This window comes from Triturus cristatus, chromosome 11 (assembly GCF_964204655.1).
Source record: "Triturus cristatus chromosome 11, aTriCri1.1, whole genome shotgun sequence".
Lineage (NCBI taxonomy): Eukaryota > Metazoa > Chordata > Amphibia > Caudata > Salamandridae > Triturus > Triturus cristatus.
In genome coordinates, this window is record NC_140594.1 from 1,139,482,913 (window position 1) to 1,139,502,128 (window position 19,216).

The 19,216-nt window shown below is 44.7% G+C and overlaps 6 non-coding genes across 6 annotated transcripts; all 6 read left to right on the forward strand.

Moving 5' to 3' along the window:
- Positions 1-3,342: 3,342 nt before the first annotated feature.
- On the forward strand, positions 3,343-3,414 carry TRNAG-CCC (transfer RNA glycine (anticodon CCC)). Its single transcript has one exon. It is a non-coding gene; the product is annotated as a tRNA-Gly (tRNA).
- Positions 3,415-4,942: 1,528 nt separating this feature from the next.
- Positions 4,943-5,014, forward strand: TRNAG-CCC (transfer RNA glycine (anticodon CCC)). Its single transcript has one exon. It is a non-coding gene; the product is annotated as a tRNA-Gly (tRNA).
- A 1,515-nt stretch (positions 5,015-6,529) lies between these two features.
- On the forward strand, positions 6,530-6,601 carry TRNAG-CCC (transfer RNA glycine (anticodon CCC)). Its single transcript has one exon. It is a non-coding gene; the product is annotated as a tRNA-Gly (tRNA).
- A 4,725-nt stretch (positions 6,602-11,326) lies between these two features.
- On the forward strand, positions 11,327-11,398 carry TRNAG-CCC (transfer RNA glycine (anticodon CCC)). Its single transcript has one exon. It is a non-coding gene; the product is annotated as a tRNA-Gly (tRNA).
- A 4,716-nt stretch (positions 11,399-16,114) lies between these two features.
- TRNAG-CCC (transfer RNA glycine (anticodon CCC)) lies at positions 16,115-16,186 on the forward strand. The gene has a single exon. It is a non-coding gene; the product is annotated as a tRNA-Gly (tRNA).
- Positions 16,187-17,713: 1,527 nt separating this feature from the next.
- Positions 17,714-17,785, forward strand: TRNAG-CCC (transfer RNA glycine (anticodon CCC)). Its single transcript has one exon. It is a non-coding gene; the product is annotated as a tRNA-Gly (tRNA).
- Positions 17,786-19,216: the final 1,431 nt, after the last annotated feature.

Below are 19,216 nucleotides of genomic sequence, written 5' to 3' on the forward strand. Positions count from 1 at the left end.
ATCCCCAGTTCCTTACCCTCTACAAGAAACTTTCTACTGCTTTTCATGTTGGTATCTAAACCAAATGCACCATTGAAACTGGTGCAAGATAGTCATTGAACTCGGGGTTGTAATCTTTAGAACCGAGAGCAACCACATCATAGGGCGTTGGTGGTATAGTGGTGAGCATAGCTGCTGCCCAAGCAGTTGACCCGGGTTCGATTCCCGGCCAATGCAGTGCAAATTTTTATATGTTCTCCAAGCAGGATTTGTTTTAATGCAACATGTCACAAAACGGAAATATCATGAACAGATTAATCAGACGTTAAATTAAAAAAAAAATGAAATACTTAGGCAGGCATCTCGATCGCCCCATCTGCTACATTCATTGTCCTATTAGATGCTATTTTCCAAAAATCAGAGTCACCACTCACATGTGCTGGTAATAAATATGTTGCGGGCGGTAGACAATGAAAGGGCTGAACCCCGACCAGACATTCTAACTCTAGCATCTCTATATTAAAAAGCATTTCTAGGCAATATCTAGCATGTGAATAAAAGTAGGCAAGATCCACCGATGAATCTGGCAAAAGTCCCCAACGATTTTGTGCACACTTGTTCTCTCACCTGAATGCAGCGCCACCTTGTAGCCATCGGATGTAACTGCAGCTCACAAAATGTTATATCAGAGAGCAAGTTGAGAGGACTCCAAGAGGCAGATGTCCATGGAAAGAGCCTCTCACGACAGCAGGAAGGTTGGATATTTCAAGATGGCAACATTTCCTGTCCAATGTCCTCACGTCCCGAACGCTCCCAAACGCTCAAAAGCCTCACACCGGTCAAGCCCTCACCGGGTAGATCTCTGGCTCCCAGTTAAAATCAAATCCTGAGCATGCTAGCGCTAGGATCAAAGAGAGAGGAGAGGGTTAGAGAGCTGCTATGTTGGTAAAGGCCTGAAACTGCTAGTTCCCAAGAGGGTCTGCACTTTCAGTTATGACTGACTGTGAGACGAGAAGATGAAGATTTTCTGCACCCAGCATACATTGCAGCATGCTTAGGCAAATGAGGAGCGAGACCCACCAATCCCTCGCCACTTCGCTGAAAGCTCCTCCTCTGCATAAAGAGAACACTTTTACAAGGGAGCAGAGTGGCGCAGCGGAAGCGTGCTGGGCCCATAACCCAGAGGTCGATGGATCGAAAGCATCCTCTGCTATAATATTTCTTGTTTTTTCTTCTGAGAACCAATCTGTCATTTCCACGCTACCAGCAAGGAAAAGCGCAGGCTTGTGCTAGCTATGTGAGAAAAGACTTCTCAACTATCTGTCTCTGCTGAAATACAAGAGAGTGATCGTCAAAGGATCAACCCCATACTTTGAAAGTAAAGATACCCAATTATAAGCATAAATGACTGGTGGGACCGTCACACGTTTTTCTGGGCCTGCTTTGAATGTCATTCTTGCCTTTTCGTTCTGCTCTTATCATTCTCCTGGGCATTTCATGGAAGGCACTCTCTTTCTCTTCGCTGCTTTGCTTCCAATGCTGCCTAAATATGTTCATTTCCACTATTTGTACTACTGCTTTCCATTTCTTCTCTTCTGCACAGATTTGGCCTTGGTTTCAATCCCCAGTTCCTTACCCTCTACAAGAAACTTTCTACTGCTTTTCATGTTGGTATCTAAACCAAATGCACCATTGAAACTGGTGCAAGATAGTCATTGAACTCGGGGTTGTAATCTTTAGAACCGAGAGCAACCACATCATAGGGCGTTGGTGGTATAGTGGTGAGCATAGCTGCTTCCCAAGCAGTTGACCCGGGTTCGATTCTCGGCCAATGCAGTGCAAATTTTTATATGTTCTCCAAGCAGGATTTGTTTTAATGCAACATGTCACAAAACGGAAATATCATGAACAGATTAATCAGACGTTAAATTAAAAAAAAAATGAAATACTTAGGCAGGCATCTCGATCGCCCCATCTGCTACATTCATTGTCCTATTAGATGCTATTTTCCAAAAAGCAGAGTCACCACTCACATGTGCTGGTAATAAATATGTTGCGGGCGGTAGACAATGAAAGGGCTGAACCCCGACCAGACATTCTAACTCTAGCATCTCTATATTAAAAAGCATTTCTAGGCAATATCTAGCATGTGAATAAAAGTAGGCAAGATCCACCGATGAATCTGGCAAAAGTCCCCAACGATTTTGTGCACACTTGTTCTCTCACCTGAATGCAGCGCCACCTTGTAGCCATCGGATGTAACTGCAGCTCACAAAATGTTATATCAGAGAGCAAGTTGAGAGGACTCCAAGAGGCAGATGTCCATGGAAAGAGCCTCTCACGACAGCAGGAAGGTTGGATATTTCAAGATGGCAACATTTCCTGTCCAATGTCCTCACGTCCCGAACGCTCCCAAACGCTCAAAAGCCTCACACCGGTCAAGCCCTCACCGGGTAGATCTCTGGCTCCCAGTTAAAATCAAATCCTGAGCATGCTAGCGCTAGGATCAAAGAGAGAGGAGAGGGTTAGAGAGCTGCTATCTTGGTAAAGGCCTGAAACTGCTAGTTCCCAAGAGGGTCTGCACTTTCAGTTATGACTGACTGTGAGACGAGAAGATGAAGATTTTCTGCACCCAGCATACATTGCAGCATGCTTAGGCAAATGAGGAGCGAGACCCACCAATCCCTCGCCACTTCGCTGAAAGCTCCTCCTCTGCATAAAGAGAACACTTTTACAAGGGAGCAGAGTGGCGCAGCGGAAGCGTGCTGGGCCCATAACCCAGAGGTCGATGGATCGAAAGCATCCTCTGCTATAATATTTCTTGTTTTTTCTTCTGAGAACCAATCTGTCATTTCCACGCTACCAGCAAGGAAAAGCGCAGGCTTGTGCTAGCTATGTGAGAAAAGACTTCTCAACTATCTGTCTCTGCTGAAATACAAGAGAGTGATCGTCAAAGGATCAACCCCATACTTTGAAAGTAAAGATACCCAATTATAAGCATAAATGACTGGTGGGACCGTCACACGTTTTTCTGGGCATGCTTTGAATGTCATTCTTGCCTTTTCGTTCTGCTCTTATCATTCTCCTGGGCATTTCATGGAAGGCACTCTCTTTCTCTTCGCTGCTTTGCTTCCAATGCTGCCTAAATATGTTCATTTCCACTATTTGTACTACTGCTTTCCATTTCTTCTCTTCTGCACAGATTTGGCCTTGGTTTCAATCCCCAGTTCCTTACCCTCTACAAGAAACTTTCTACTGCTTTTCATGTTGGTATCTAAACCAAATGCACCATTGAAACTGGTGCAAGATAGTCATTGAACTCGGGGTTGTAATCTTTAGAACCGAGAGCAACCACATCATAGGGCGTTGGTGGTATAGTGGTGAGCATAGCTGTTTCCCAAGCAGTTGACCCGGGTTCGATTCCCGGCCAGTGCAGTGCAAATTTTTATATGTTCTCCAAGCAGGATTTGTTTTAATGCAACATGTCACAAAACGGAAATATCATGAACAGATTAATCAGACGTTAAAATTAAAAAAAAAATGAAATACTTAGGCAGGCATCTCGATCGCCCCATCTGCTACATTCATTGTCCTATTAGATGCTATTTTCCAAAAAGCAGAGTCACCACTCACATGTGCTGGTAATAAATATGTTGCGGGCGGTAGACAATGAAAGGGCTGAACCCCGACCAGACATTCTAACTCTAGCATCTCTATATTAAAAAGCATTTCTAGGCAATATCTAGCATGTGAATAAAAGTAGGCAAGATCCACCGATGAATCTGGCAAAAGTCCCCAACGATTTTGTGCACACTTGTTCTCTCACCTGAATGCAGCGCCACCTTGTAGCCATCGGATGTAACTGCAGCTCACAAAATGTTATATCAGAGAGCAAGTTGAGAGGACTCCAAGAGGCAGATGTCCATGGAAAGAGCCTCTCACCACAGCAGGAAGGTTGGATATTTCAAGATGGCAACATTTCCTGTCCAATGTCCTCACGTCCCGAACGCTCCCAAACGCTCAAAAGCCTCACACCGGTCAAGCCCTCACCGGGTAGATCTCTGGCTCCCAGTTAAAATCAAATCCTGAGCATGCTAGCGCTAGGATCAAAGAGAGAGGAGAGGGTTAGAGAGCTGCTATCTTGGTAAAGGCCTGAAACTGCTAGTTCCCAAGAGGGTCTGCACTTTCAGTTATGACTGACTGTGAGACGAGAAGATGAAGATTTTCTGCACCCAGCATACATTGCAGCATGCTTAGGCAAATGAGGAGCGAGACCCACCAATCCCTCGCCACTTCGCTGAAAGCTCCTCCTCTGCATAAAGAGAACACTTTTACAAGGGAGCAGAGTGGCGCAGCGGAAGCGTGCTGGGCCCATAACCCAGAGGTCGATGGATCGAAAGCATCCTCTGCTATAATATTTCTTGTTTTTTCTTCTGAGAACCAATCTGTCATTTCCACGCTACCAGCAAGGAAAAGCGCAGGCTTGTGCTAGCTATGTGAGAAAAGACTTCTCAACTATCTGTCTCTGCTGAAATACAAGAGAGTGATCGTCAAAGGATCAACCCCATACTTTGAAAGTAAAGATACCCAATTATAAGCATAAATGACTGGTGGGACCGTCACACGTTTTTCTGGGCATGCTTTGAATGTCATTCTTGCCTTTTCGTTCTGCTCTTATCATTCTCCTGGGCATTTCATGGAAGGCACTCTCTTTCTCTTCGCTGCTTTGCTTCCAATGCTGCCTAAATATGTTCATTTCCACTATTTGTACTACTGCTTTCCATTTCTTCTCTTCTGCACAGATTTGGCCTTGGTTTCAATCCCCAGTTCCTTACCCTCTACAAGAAACTTTCTACTGCTTCTCATGTTGGTATCTAAACCAAATGCACCATTGAAACTGGTGCAAGATAGTCATTGAACTCGGGGTTGTAATCTTTAGAACCGAGAGCAACCACATCATAGGGCGTTGGTGGTATAGTGGTGAGCATAGCTGCTTCCCAAGCAGTTGACCCGGGTTCGATTCCCGGCCAATGCAGTGCAAATTTTTATATGTTCTCCAAGCAGGATTTGTTTTAATGCAACATGTCACAAAACGGAAATATCATGAACAGATTAATCAGACGATAAATTAAAAAAAAAATGAAATACTTAGGCAGGCATCTCGATCGCCCCATCTGCTACATTCATTGTCCTATTAGATGCTATTTTCCAAAAATCAGAGTCACCACTCACATGTGCTGGTAATAAATATGTTGCGGGCGGTAGACAATAAAAGGGCTGAACCCCGACCAGACATTCTAACTCTAGCATCTCTATATTAAAAAGCATTTCTAGGCAATATCTAGCATGTGAATAAAAGTAGGCAAGATCCATCGATGAATCTGGCAAAAGTCCCCAACGATTTTGTGCACACTTGTTCTCTCACCTGAATGCAGCGCCACCTTGTAGCCATCGGATGTAACTGCAGCTCACAAAATGTTATATCAGAGAGCAAGTTGAGAGGACTCCAAGAGGCAGATGTCCATGGAAAGAGCCTCTCACGACAGCAGGAAGGTTGGATATTTCAAGATGGCAACATTTCCTGTCCAACGTCCTCACGTCCCGAACGCTTGCAAACGCTCAAAAGCCTCCCCTCACCGGGTAGATCTCTGGCTCCCAGTTAAAATCAAATCCTGAGCATGCTAGCGCTAGGATCAAAGAGAGAGGAGAGGGTTAGAGAGCTGCTATCTTGGTAAAGGCCTGAAACTGCTAGTTCCCAAGAGGGTCTGCACTTTCAGTTATGACTGACTGTGAGACGAGAAGATGAAGATTTTCTGCACCCAGCATACATTGCAGCATGCTTAGGCAAATGAGGAGCGAGACCCACCAATCCCTCGCCACTTCGCTGAAAGCTCCTCCTCTGCATAAAGAGAACACTTTTACAAGGGAGCAGAGTGGCGCAGCGGAAGCGTGCTGGGCCCATAACCCAGAGGTCGATGGATCGAAAGCATCCTCTGCTATAATATTTCTTGTTTTTTCTTCTGAGAACCAATCTGTCATTTCCACGCTACCAGCAAGGAAAAGCGCAGGCTTGTGCTAGCTATGTGAGAAAAGACTTCTCAACTATCTGTCTCTGCTGAAATACAAGAGAGTGATCGTCAAAGGATCAACCCCATACTTTGAAAGTAAAGATACCCAATTATAAGCATAAATGACTGGTGGGACCGTCACACGTTTTTCTGGGCCTGCTTTGAATGTCATTCTTGCCTTTTCGTTCTGCTCTTATCATTCTCCTGGGCATTTCATGGAAGGCACTCTCTTTCTCTTCGCTGCTTTGCTTCCAATGCTGCCTAAATATGTTCATTTCCACTATTTGTACTACTGCTTTCCATTTCTTCTCTTCTGCACAGATTTGGCCTTGGTTTCAATCCCCAGTTCCTTACCCTCTACAAGAAACTTTCTACTGCTTTTCATGTTGGTATCTAAACCAAATGCACCATTGAAACTGGTGCAAGATAGTCATTGAACTCGGGGTTGTAATCTTTAGAACCGAGAGCAACCACATCATAGGGCGTTGGTGGTATAGTGGTGAGCATAGCTGCTTCCCAAGCAGTTGACCCGGGTTCGATTCCCGGCCAATGCAGTGCAAATTTTTATATGTTCTCCAAGCAGGATTTGTTTTAATGCAACATGTCACAAAACGGAAATATCATGAACAGATTAATCAGACGTTAAATTAAAAAAAAAATGAAATACTTAGGCAGGCATCTCGATCGCCCCATCTGCTACATTCATTGTCCTATTAGATGCTATTTTCCAAAAAGCAGAGTCACCACTCACATGTGCTGGTAATAAATATGTTGCGGGCGGTAGACAATGAAAGGGCTGAACCCCGACCAGACATTCTAACTCTAGCATCTCTATATTAAAAAGCATTTCTAGGCAATATCTAGCATGTGAATAAAAGTAGGCAAGATCCACCGATGAATCTGGCAAAAGTCCCCAACGATTTTGTGCACACTTGTTCTCTCACCTGAATGCAGCGCCACCTTGTAGCCATCGGATGTAACTGCAGCTCACAAAATGTTATATCAGAGAGCAAGTTGAGAGGACTCCAAGAGGCAGATGTCCATGGAAAGAGCCTCTCACGACAGCAGGAAGGTTGGATATTTCAAGATGGCAACATTTCCTGTCCAATGTCCTCACGTCCCGAACGCTCCCAAACGCTCAAAAGCCTCACACCGGTCAAGCCCTCACCGGGTAGATCTCTGGCTCCCAGTTAAAATCAAATCCTGAGCATGCTAGCGCTAGGATCAAAGAGAGAGGAGAGGGTTAGAGAGCTGCTATCTTGGTAAAGGCCTGAAACTGCTAGTTCCCAAGAGGGTCTGCACTTTCAGTTATGACTGACTGTGAGACGAGAAGATGAAGATTTTCTGCACCCAGCATACATTGCAGCATGCTTAGGCAAATGAGGAGCGAGACCCACCAATCCCTCGCCACTTCGCTGAAAGCTCCTCCTCTGCATAAAGAGAACACTTTTACAAGGGAGCAGAGTGGCGCAGCGGAAGCGTGCTGGGCCCATGACCCAGAGGTCGATGGATCGAAAGCATCCTCTGCTATAATATTTCTTGTTTTTTCTTCTGAGAACCAATCTGTCATTTCCACGCTACCAGCAAGGAAAAGCGCAGGCTTGTGCTAGCTATGTGAGAAAAGACTTCTCAACTATCTGTCTCTGCTGAAATACAAGAGAGTGATCGTCAAAGGATCAACCCCATACTTTGAAAGTAAAGATACCCAATTATAAGCATAAATGACTGGTGGGACCGTCACACGTTTTTCTGGGCATGCTTTGAATGTCATTCTTGCCTTTTCGTTCTGCTCTTATCATTCTCCTGGGCATTTCATGGAAGGCACTCTCTTTCTCTTCGCTGCTTTGCTTCCAATGCTGCCTAAATATGTTCATTTCCACTATTTGTACTACTGCTTTCCATTTCTTCTCTTCTGCACAGATTTGGCCTTGGTTTCAATCCCCAGTTCCTTACCCTCTACAAGAAACTTTCTACTGCTTTTCATGTTGGTATCTAAACCAAATGCACCATTGAAACTGGTGCAAGATAGTCATTGAACTCGGGGTTGTAATCTTTAGAACCGAGAGCAACCACATCATAGGGCGTTGGTGGTATAGTGGTGAGCATAGCTGCTGCCCAAGCAGTTGACCCGGGTTCGATTCCCGGCCAATGCAGTGCAAATTTTTATATGTTCTCCAAGCAGGATTTGTTTTAATGCAACATGTCACAAAACGGAAATATCATGAACAGATTAATCAGACGTTAAATTAAAAAAAAAATGAAATACTTAGGCAGGCATCTCGATCGCCCCATCTGCTACATTCATTGTCCTATTAGATGCTATTTTCCAAAAATCAGAGTCACCACTCACATGTGCTGGTAATAAATATGTTGCGGGCGGTAGACAATGAAAGGGCTGAACCCCGACCAGACATTCTAACTCTAGCATCTCTATATTAAAAAGCATTTCTAGGCAATATCTAGCATGTGAATAAAAGTAGGCAAGATCCACCGATGAATCTGGCAAAAGTCCCCAACGATTTTGTGCACACTTGTTCTCTCACCTGAATGCAGCGCCACCTTGTAGCCATCGGATGTAACTGCAGCTCACAAAATGTTATATCAGAGAGCAAGTTGAGAGGACTCCAAGAGGCAGATGTCCATGGAAAGAGCCTCTCACGACAGCAGGAAGGTTGGATATTTCAAGATGGCAACATTTCCTGTCCAATGTCCTCACGTCCCGAACGCTCCCAAACGCTCAAAAGCCTCACACCGGTCAAGCCCTCACCGGGTAGATCTCTGGCTCCCAGTTAAAATCAAATCCTGAGCATGCTAGCGCTAGGATCAAAGAGAGAGGAGAGGGTTAGAGAGCTGCTATGTTGGTAAAGGCCTGAAACTGCTAGTTCCCAAGAGGGTCTGCACTTTCAGTTATGACTGACTGTGAGACGAGAAGATGAAGATTTTCTGCACCCAGCATACATTGCAGCATGCTTAGGCAAATGAGGAGCGAGACCCACCAATCCCTCGCCACTTCGCTGAAAGCTCCTCCTCTGCATAAAGAGAACACTTTTACAAGGGAGCAGAGTGGCGCAGCGGAAGCGTGCTGGGCCCATAACCCAGAGGTCGATGGATCGAAAGCATCCTCTGCTATAATATTTCTTGTTTTTTCTTCTGAGAACCAATCTGTCATTTCCACGCTACCAGCAAGGAAAAGCGCAGGCTTGTGCTAGCTATGTGAGAAAAGACTTCTCAACTATCTGTCTCTGCTGAAATACAAGAGAGTGATCGTCAAAGGATCAACCCCATACTTTGAAAGTAAAGATACCCAATTATAAGCATAAATGACTGGTGGGACCGTCACACGTTTTTCTGGGCCTGCTTTGAATGTCATTCTTGCCTTTTCGTTCTGCTCTTATCATTCTCCTGGGCATTTCATGGAAGGCACTCTCTTTCTCTTCGCTGCTTTGCTTCCAATGCTGCCTAAATATGTTCATTTCCACTATTTGTACTACTGCTTTCCATTTCTTCTCTTCTGCACAGATTTGGCCTTGGTTTCAATCCCCAGTTCCTTACCCTCTACAAGAAACTTTCTACTGCTTTTCATGTTGGTATCTAAACCAAATGCACCATTGAAACTGGTGCAAGATAGTCATTGAACTCGGGGTTGTAATCTTTAGAACCGAGAGCAACCACATCATAGGGCGTTGGTGGTATAGTGGTGAGCATAGCTGCTTCCCAAGCAGTTGACCCGGGTTCGATTCTCGGCCAATGCAGTGCAAATTTTTATATGTTCTCCAAGCAGGATTTGTTTTAATGCAACATGTCACAAAACGGAAATATCATGAACAGATTAATCAGACGTTAAATTAAAAAAAAAATGAAATACTTAGGCAGGCATCTCGATCGCCCCATCTGCTACATTCATTGTCCTATTAGATGCTATTTTCCAAAAAGCAGAGTCACCACTCACATGTGCTGGTAATAAATATGTTGCGGGCGGTAGACAATGAAAGGGCTGAACCCCGACCAGACATTCTAACTCTAGCATCTCTATATTAAAAAGCATTTCTAGGCAATATCTAGCATGTGAATAAAAGTAGGCAAGATCCACCGATGAATCTGGCAAAAGTCCCCAACGATTTTGTGCACACTTGTTCTCTCACCTGAATGCAGCGCCACCTTGTAGCCATCGGATGTAACTGCAGCTCACAAAATGTTATATCAGAGAGCAAGTTGAGAGGACTCCAAGAGGCAGATGTCCATGGAAAGAGCCTCTCACGACAGCAGGAAGGTTGGATATTTCAAGATGGCAACATTTCCTGTCCAATGTCCTCACGTCCCGAACGCTCCCAAACGCTCAAAAGCCTCACACCGGTCAAGCCCTCACCGGGTAGATCTCTGGCTCCCAGTTAAAATCAAATCCTGAGCATGCTAGCGCTAGGATCAAAGAGAGAGGAGAGGGTTAGAGAGCTGCTATCTTGGTAAAGGCCTGAAACTGCTAGTTCCCAAGAGGGTCTGCACTTTCAGTTATGACTGACTGTGAGACGAGAAGATGAAGATTTTCTGCACCCAGCATACATTGCAGCATGCTTAGGCAAATGAGGAGCGAGACCCACCAATCCCTCGCCACTTCGCTGAAAGCTCCTCCTCTGCATAAAGAGAACACTTTTACAAGGGAGCAGAGTGGCGCAGCGGAAGCGTGCTGGGCCCATAACCCAGAGGTCGATGGATCGAAAGCATCCTCTGCTATAATATTTCTTGTTTTTTCTTCTGAGAACCAATCTGTCATTTCCACGCTACCAGCAAGGAAAAGCGCAGGCTTGTGCTAGCTATGTGAGAAAAGACTTCTCAACTATCTGTCTCTGCTGAAATACAAGAGAGTGATCGTCAAAGGATCAACCCCATACTTTGAAAGTAAAGATACCCAATTATAAGCATAAATGACTGGTGGGACCGTCACACGTTTTTCTGGGCATGCTTTGAATGTCATTCTTGCCTTTTCGTTCTGCTCTTATCATTCTCCTGGGCATTTCATGGAAGGCACTCTCTTTCTCTTCGCTGCTTTGCTTCCAATGCTGCCTAAATATGTTCATTTCCACTATTTGTACTACTGCTTTCCATTTCTTCTCTTCTGCACAGATTTGGCCTTGGTTTCAATCCCCAGTTCCTTACCCTCTACAAGAAACTTTCTACTGCTTTTCATGTTGGTATCTAAACCAAATGCACCATTGAAACTGGTGCAAGATAGTCATTGAACTCGGGGTTGTAATCTTTAGAACCGAGAGCAACCACATCATAGGGCGTTGGTGGTATAGTGGTGAGCATAGCTGTTTCCCAAGCAGTTGACCCGGGTTCGATTCCCGGCCAGTGCAGTGCAAATTTTTATATGTTCTCCAAGCAGGATTTGTTTTAATGCAACATGTCACAAAACGGAAATATCATGAACAGATTAATCAGACGTTAAAATTAAAAAAAAAATGAAATACTTAGGCAGGCATCTCGATCGCCCCATCTGCTACATTCATTGTCCTATTAGATGCTATTTTCCAAAAAGCAGAGTCACCACTCACATGTGCTGGTAATAAATATGTTGCGGGCGGTAGACAATGAAAGGGCTGAACCCCGACCAGACATTCTAACTCTAGCATCTCTATATTAAAAAGCATTTCTAGGCAATATCTAGCATGTGAATAAAAGTAGGCAAGATCCACCGATGAATCTGGCAAAAGTCCCCAACGATTTTGTGCACACTTGTTCTCTCACCTGAATGCAGCGCCACCTTGTAGCCATCGGATGTAACTGCAGCTCACAAAATGTTATATCAGAGAGCAAGTTGAGAGGACTCCAAGAGGCAGATGTCCATGGAAAGAGCCTCTCACCACAGCAGGAAGGTTGGATATTTCAAGATGGCAACATTTCCTGTCCAATGTCCTCACGTCCCGAACGCTCCCAAACGCTCAAAAGCCTCACACCGGTCAAGCCCTCACCGGGTAGATCTCTGGCTCCCAGTTAAAATCAAATCCTGAGCATGCTAGCGCTAGGATCAAAGAGAGAGGAGAGGGTTAGAGAGCTGCTATCTTGGTAAAGGCCTGAAACTGCTAGTTCCCAAGAGGGTCTGCACTTTCAGTTATGACTGACTGTGAGACGAGAAGATGAAGATTTTCTGCACCCAGCATACATTGCAGCATGCTTAGGCAAATGAGGAGCGAGACCCACCAATCCCTCGCCACTTCGCTGAAAGCTCCTCCTCTGCATAAAGAGAACACTTTTACAAGGGAGCAGAGTGGCGCAGCGGAAGCGTGCTGGGCCCATAACCCAGAGGTCGATGGATCGAAAGCATCCTCTGCTATAATATTTCTTGTTTTTTCTTCTGAGAACCAATCTGTCATTTCCACGCTACCAGCAAGGAAAAGCGCAGGCTTGTGCTAGCTATGTGAGAAAAGACTTCTCAACTATCTGTCTCTGCTGAAATACAAGAGAGTGATCGTCAAAGGATCAACCCCATACTTTGAAAGTAAAGATACCCAATTATAAGCATAAATGACTGGTGGGACCGTCACACGTTTTTCTGGGCATGCTGTGAATGTCATTCTTGCCTTTTCGTTCTGCTCTTATCATTCTCCTGGGCATTTCATGGAAGGCACTCTCTTTCTCTTCGCTGCTTTGCTTCCAATGCTGCCTAAATATGTTAATTTCCACTATTTGTACTACTGCTTTCCATTTCTTCTCTTCTGCACAGATTTGGCCTTGGTTTCAATCCCCAGTTCCTTACCCTCTACAAGAAACTTTCTACTGCTTTTCATGTTGGTATCTAAACCAAATGCACCATTGAAACTGGTGCAAGATAGTCATTGAACTCGGGGTTGTAATCTTTAGAACCGAGAGCAACCACATCATAGGGCGTTGGTGGTATAGTGGTGAGCATAGCTGCTGCCCAAGCAGTTGACCTGGGTTCGATTCCCGGCCAATGCAGTGCAAATTTTTATATGTTCTCCAAGCAGGATTTGTTTTAATGCAACATGTCACAAAACGGAAATATCATGAACAGATTAATCAGACGTTAAATTAAAAAAAAAATGAAATACTTAGGCAGGCATCTCGATCGCCCCATCTGCTACATTCATTGTCCTATTAGATGCTATTTTCCAAAAAGCAGAGTCACCACTCACATGTGCTGGTAATAAATATGTTGCGGGCGGTAGACAATGAAAGGGCTGAACCCCGACCAGACATTCTAACTCTAGCATCTCTATATTAAAAAGCATTTCTAGGCAATATCTAGCATGTGAATAAAAGTAGGCAAGATCCACCGATGAATCTGGCAAAAGTCCCCAACGATTTTGTGCACACTTGTTCTCTCACCTGAATGCAGCGCCACCTTGTAGCCATCGGATGTAACTGCAGCTCACAAAATGTTATATCAGAGAGCAAGTTGAGAGGACTCCAAGAGGCAGATGTCCATGGAAAGAGCCTCTCACGACAGCAGGAAGGTTGGATATTTCAAGATGGCAACATTTCCTGTCCAATGTCCTCACGTCCCGAACGCTCCCAAATGCTCAAAAGCCTCACACCGGTCAAGCCCTCACCGGGTAGATCTCTGGCTCCCAGTTAAAATCAAATCCTGAGCATGCTAGCGCTAGGATCAAAGAGAGAGGAGAGGGTTAGAGAGCTGCTATCTTGGTAAAGGCCTGAAACTGCTAGTTCCCAAGAGGGTCTGCACTTTCAGTTATGACTGACTGTGAGACGAGAAGATGAAGATTTTCTGCACCCAGCATACATTGCAGCATGCTTAGGCAAATGAGGAGCGAGACCCACCAATCCCTCGCCACTTCGCTGAAAGCTCCTCCTCTGCATAAAGAGAACACTTTTACAAGGGAGCAGAGTGGCGCAGCGGAAGCGTGCTGGGCCCATAACCCAGAGGTCGATGGATCGAAACCATCCTCTGCTATAATATTTCTTGTTTTTTCTTCTGAGAACCAATCTGTCATTTCCACGCTACCAGCAAGGAAAAGCGCAGGCTTGTGCTAGCTATGTGAGAAAAGACTTCTCAACTATCTGTCTCTGCTGAAATACAAGAGAGTGATCGTCAAAGGATCAACCCCATACTTTGAAAGTAAAGATACCCAATTATAAGCATAAATGACTGGTGGGACCGTCACACGTTTTTCTGGGCATGCTTTGAATGTCATTCTTGCCTTTTCGTTCTGCTCTTATCATTCTCCTGGGCATTTCATGGAAGGCACTCTCTTTCTCTTCGCTGCTTTGCTTCCAATGCTGCCTAAATATGTTCATTTCCACTATTTGTACTACTGCTTTCCATTTCTTCTCTTCTGCACAGATTTGGCCTTGGTTTCAATCCCCAGTTACTTACCCTCTACAAGAAACTTTCTACTGCTTTTCATGTTGGTATCTAAACCAAATGCACCATTGAAACTGGTGCAAGATAGTCATTGAACTCGGGGTTGTAATCTTTAGAACCGAGAGCAACCACATCATAGGGCGTTGGTGGTATAGTGGTGAGCATAGCTGCTTCCCAAGCAGTTGACCCGGGTTCGATTCCCAGCCAATGCAGTGCAAATTTTTATATGTTCTCCAAGCAGGATTTGTTTTAATGCAACATGTCACAAAACGGAAATATCATGAACAGATTAATCAGACGTTAAATTAAAAAAAAAATGAAATACTTAGGCAGGCATCTCGATCGCCCCATCTGCTACATTCATTGTCCTATTAGATGCTATTTTCCAAAAAGCAGAGTCACCACTCACATGTGCTGGTAATAAATATGTTGCGGGCGGTAGACAATGAAAGGGCTGAACCCCGACCAGACATTCTAACTCTAGCATCTCTATATTAAAAAGCATTTCTAGGCAATATCTAGCATGTGAATAAAAGTAGGCAAGATCCACCGATGAATCTGGCAAAAGTCCCCAACGATTTTGTGCACACTTGTTCTCTCACCTGAATGCAGCGCCACCTTGTAGCCATCGGATGTAACTGCAGCTCACAAAATGTTATATCAGAGAGCAAGTTGAGAGGACTCCAAGAGGCAGATGTCCATGGAAAGAGCCTCTCACGACAGCAGGAAGGTTGGATATTTCAAGATGGCAACATTTCCTGTCCAACGTCCTCACGTCCCGAACGCTCAAAAGCCTCACACCGGGCAAGCCCTCACCGGGTAGATCTCTGGCTCCCAGTTAAAATCAAATCCTGAGCATGCTAGCGCTAGGATCAAAGAGAGAGGAGAGGGTTAGAGAGCTGCTATCTTGGTAAAGGCCTGAAACTGCTAGTTCCCAAGAGGGTCTGCACTTTCAGTTATGACTGACTGTGAGACGAGAAGATGAAGATTTTCTGCACCCAGCATACATTGCAGCATGCTGAGGCAAATGAGGAGCGAGACCCACCAATCCCTCGCCACTTCGCTGAAAGCTCCTCCTCTGCATAAAGAGAACACTTTTACAAGGGAGCAGAGTGGCGCAGCGGAAGCGTGCTGGGCCCATAACCCAGAGGTCGATGGATCGAAACCATCCTCTGCTATAATATTTCTTGTTTTTTCTTCTGAGAACCAATCTGTCATTTCCACGCTACCAGCAAGGAAAAGCGCAGGCTTGTGCTAGCTATGTGAGAAAAGACTTCTCAACTATCTGTCTCTGCTGAAATACAAGAGAGTGATCGTCAAAGGATCAACCCCATACTTTGAAAGTAAAGATACCCAATTATAAGCATAAATGACTGGTGGGACCGTCACACGTTTTTCTGGGCATGCTTTGAATGTCATTCTTGCCTTTTCGTTCTGCTCTTATCATTCTCCTGGGCATTTCATGGAAGGCACTCTCTTTCTCTTCGCTGCTTTGCTTCCAATGCTGCCTAAATATGTTCATTTCCACTATTTGTACTACTGCTTTCCATTTCTTCTCTTCTGCACAGATTTGGCCTTGGTTTCAATCCCCAGTTCCTTACCCTCTACAAGAAACTTTCTACTGCTTTTCATGTTGGTATCTAAACCAAATGCACCATTGAAACTGGTGCAAGATAGTCATTGAACTCGGGGTTGTAATCTTTAGAACCGAGAGCAACCACATCATAGGGCGTTGGTGGTATAGTGGTGAGCATAGCTGCTTCCCAAGCAGTTGACCTGGGTTCGATTCCCGGCCAATGCAGTGCAAATTTTTATATGTTCTCCAAGCAGGATTTGTTTTAATGCAACATGTCACAAAACGGAAATATCATGAACAGATTAATCAGACGTTAAATTAAAAAAAAAATGAAATACTTAGGCAGGCATCTCGATCGCCCCATCTGCTACATTCATTGTCCTATTAGATGCTATTTTCCAAAAAGCAGAGTCACCACTCACATGTGCTGGTAATAAATATGTTGCGGGCGGTAGACAATGAAAGGGCTGAACCCCGACCAGACATTCTAACTCTAGCATCTCTATATTAAAAAGCATTTCTAGGCAATATCTAGCATGTGAATAAAAGTAGGCAAGATCCACCGATGAATCTGGCAAAAGTCCCCAACGATTTTGTGCACACTTGTTCTCTCACCTGAATGCAGCGCCACCTTGTAGCCATCGGATGTAACTGCAGCTCACAAAATGTTATATCAGAGAGCAAGTTGAGAGGACTCCAAGAGGCAGATGTCCATGGAAAGAGCCTCTCACGACAGCAGGAAGGTTGGATATTTCAAGATGGCAACATTTCCTGTCCAATGTCCTCACGTCCCGAACGCTCCCAAATGCTCAAAAGCCTCACACCGGTCAAGCCCTCACCGGGTAGATCTCTGGCTCCCAGTTAAAATCAAATCCTGAGCATGCTAGCGCTAGGATCAAAGAGAGAGGAGAGGGTTAGAGAGCTGCTATCTTGGTAAAGGCCTGAAACTGCTAGTTCCCAAGAGGGTCTGCACTTTCAGTTATGACTGACTGTGAGACGAGAAGATGAAGATTTTCTGCACCCAGCATACATTGCAGCATGCTTAGGCAAATGAGGAGCGAGACCCACCAATCCCTCGCCACTTCGCTGAAAGCTCCTCCTCTGCATAAAGAGAACACTTTTACAAGGGAGCAGAGTGGCGCAGCGGAAGCGTGCTGGGCCCATAACCCAGAGGTCGATGGATCGAAAGCATCCTCTGCTATAATATTTCTTGTTTTTTCTTCTGAGAACCAATCTGTCATTACCACGCTACCAGCAAGGAAAAGCGCAGGCTTGTGCTAGCTATGTGAGAAAAGACTTCTCAACTATCTGTCTCTGCTGAAATACAAGAGAGTGATCGTCAAAGGATCAACCCCATACTTTGAAAGTAAAGATACCCAATTATAAGCATAAATGACTGGTGGGACCGTCACACGTTTTTCTGGGCATGCTTTGAATGTCATTCTTGCCTTTTCGTTCTGCTCTTATCATTCTCCTGGGCATTTCATGGAAGGCACTCTCTTTCTCTTCGCTGCTTTGCTTCCAATGCTGCCTAAATATGTTCATTTCCACTATTTGTACTACTGCTTTCCATTTCTTCTCTTCTGCACAGATTTGGCCTTGGTTTCAATCCCCAGTTCCATACCCTCTACAAGAAACTTTCTACTGCTTTTCATGTTGGTATCTAAACCAAATGCACCATTGAAACTGGTGCAAGATAGTCATTGAACTCGGGGTTGTAATCTTTAGAACCGAGAGCAACCACATCATAGGGCGTTGGTGGTATAGTGGTGAGCATAGCTGCTTCCCAAGCAGTTGACCCGGGTTCGATTCCCGGCCAATGCAGTGCAAATTTTTATATGTTCTCCAAGCAGGATTTGTTTTAATGCAACATGTCACAAAACGGAAATATCATGAACAGATTAATCAGACGATAAATTAAAAAAAAAATGAAATACTTAGGCAGGCATCTCGATCGCCCCATCTGCTACATTCATTGTCCTATTAGATGCTATTTTCCAAAAATCAGAGTCACCACTCACATGTGCTGGTAATAAATATGTTGCGGGCGGTAGACAATAAAAGGGCTGAACCCCGACCAGACATTCTAACTCTAGCATCTCTATATTAAAAAGCATTTCTAGGCAATATCTAGCATGTGAATAAAAGTAGGCAAGATCCATCGATGAATCTGGCAAAAGTCCCCAACGATTTTGTGCACACTTGTTCTCTCACCTGAATGCAGCGCCACCTTGTAGCCATCGGATGTAACTGCAGCTCACAAAATGTTATATCAGAGAGCAAGTTGAGAGGACTCCAAGAGGCAGATGTCCATGGAAAGAGCCTCTCACGACAGCAGGAAGGTTGGATATTTCAAGATGGCAACATTTCCTGTCCAACGTCCTCACGTCCCGAACGCTTGCAAACGCTCAAAAGCCTCCCCTCACCGGGTAGATCTCTGGCTCCCAGTTAAAATCAAATCCTGAGCATGCTAGCGCTAGGATCAAAGAGAGAGGAGAGGGTTAGAGAGCTGCTATCTTGGTAAAGGCCTGAAACTGCTAGTTCCCAAGAGGGTCTGCACTTTCAGTTATGACTGACTGTGAGACGAGAAGATGAAGATTTTCTGCACCCAGCATACATTGCAGCATGCTTAGGCAAATGAGGAGCGAGACCCACCAATCCCTCGCCACTTCGCTGAAAGCTCCTCCTCTGCATAAAGAGAACACTTTTACAAGGGAGCAGAGTGGCGCAGCGGAAGCGTGCTGGGCCCATAACCCAGAGGTCGATGGATCGAAAGCATCCTCTGCTATAATATTTCTTGTTTTTTCTTCTGAGAACCAATCTGTCATTTCCACGCTACCAGCAAGGAAAAGCGCAGGCTTGTGCTAGCTATGTGAGAAAAGACTTCTCAACTATCTGTCTCTGCTGAAATACAAGAGAGTGATCGTCAAAGGATCAACCCCATACTTTGAAAGTAAAGATACCCAATTATAAGCATAAATGACTGGTGGGACCGTCACACGTTTTTCTGGGCCTGCTTTGAATGTCATTCTTGCCTTTTCGTTCTGCTCTTATCATTCTCCTGGGCATTTCATGGAAGGCACTCTCTTTCTCTTCGCTGCTTTGCTTCCAATGCTGCCTAAATATGTTCATTTCCACTATTTGTACTACTGCTTTCCATTTCTTCTCTTCTGCACAGATTTGGCCTTGGTTTCAATCCCCAGTTCCTTACCCTCTACAAGAAACTTTCTACTGCTTTTCATGTTGGTATCTAAA